Source organism: Cebus imitator, unplaced genomic scaffold (assembly GCF_001604975.1).
Source record: "Cebus imitator isolate Cc_AM_T3 unplaced genomic scaffold, Cebus_imitator-1.0 Scaffold527, whole genome shotgun sequence".
Classification (NCBI taxonomy): Eukaryota; Metazoa; Chordata; class Mammalia; order Primates; family Cebidae; genus Cebus; species Cebus imitator.
This window is the reverse complement of record NW_016107842.1, coordinates 780,615-781,759: the sequence shown is the minus strand read 5'-3', so window position 1 is coordinate 781,759 and position 1,145 is coordinate 780,615.

The following is a 1,145-nucleotide window of genomic DNA, read 5'->3' as shown; positions in this document are numbered from 1 at the left end:
TAGAGAGAGAGAGAGAGAGACGGAATCTCCTCTGTCACCCAGACTGGAGTGCAGTGGCCTGATCTCAGTTCATTGCAACCTCTACCTCCTGGATTGAAGAGATTCTTCTGCCTCAGCTTCCTGAGCAACTGGGATTACAGGCACATGCTACCACACATGGCTAATTTTTTTTTTTTGAGACGGTATCTCACTCTGTTGCCCAGGCTGGAGTGCAGTGGCATGATCTCGGCTCACTGCAACCTCTGCCTCCCAGGTTCAAGCGATTCTCCTGCCTCAGCCTCCCCAGTAGCTGGAACTATGAGCACATGCCACCACGCCAGGTTAATTTTTTGTATTTTTAGTAGAGATCAGTTTCACCGTGTTAGCCAGGATGATCTTGATCTCCTGACCTCGTGATCCACCCACCTCAGCCTCCCAAAGTGCTGGGATTACAGGTGTGAGCCACTGTATCTGAGAAGGGCCAGAGATTTGCTCTCACAGGAATCAATACTTTCTCTGAGTATGACTTTGCCTTTCCTACCTGTAGGAGTCTCGGTACACTGCAACCTCCATCTCCAGGGTTCAAGCGATTCTCCTGTCTCAGTCTCTGGAGTAGCTGGGACTACAGGCATGTGCCACCACACCTGGCTAATTTTTTGTATTTTTAGTAGAGACGGGGTTTCACCACGTTGGCCAGACTGGTCTCAAACTCCTGACCTCAGGTGATCCACCCACCACAGCTTCCCAAAGTGCTGGGATTACAGGCGTGAGCCATCTGTTCTTAAGCAGTCCTCCAACCTCAGTCTCCCAAAGTGCTGGGATACTGCTTCCAGCCTTCTTATTTGATGTTATTGTTCTGCTTGTAATAATGGCATTAATAATATCTTATGTATCTGTCAATGCATGATTAGGTAACTTTTAATTACACAATTGATACCATCTTTGTTACCCTGAGACCATATTGAAATAGAACTAATGGAACATAACAGGAAACAACAAGGTTGGGCAGAGTCTGTTACTTAAGATCAGTGATTCTCACTACTATACAATTGTATGTTTCCTGATCTGGTTTTGTGACCACTTCCCCTTCCTTCCCCGCTATCCAAAATGTGGTAGAGCATCTATGCTTGACAATAACGACAACACCACCACACACAGAAATCAGA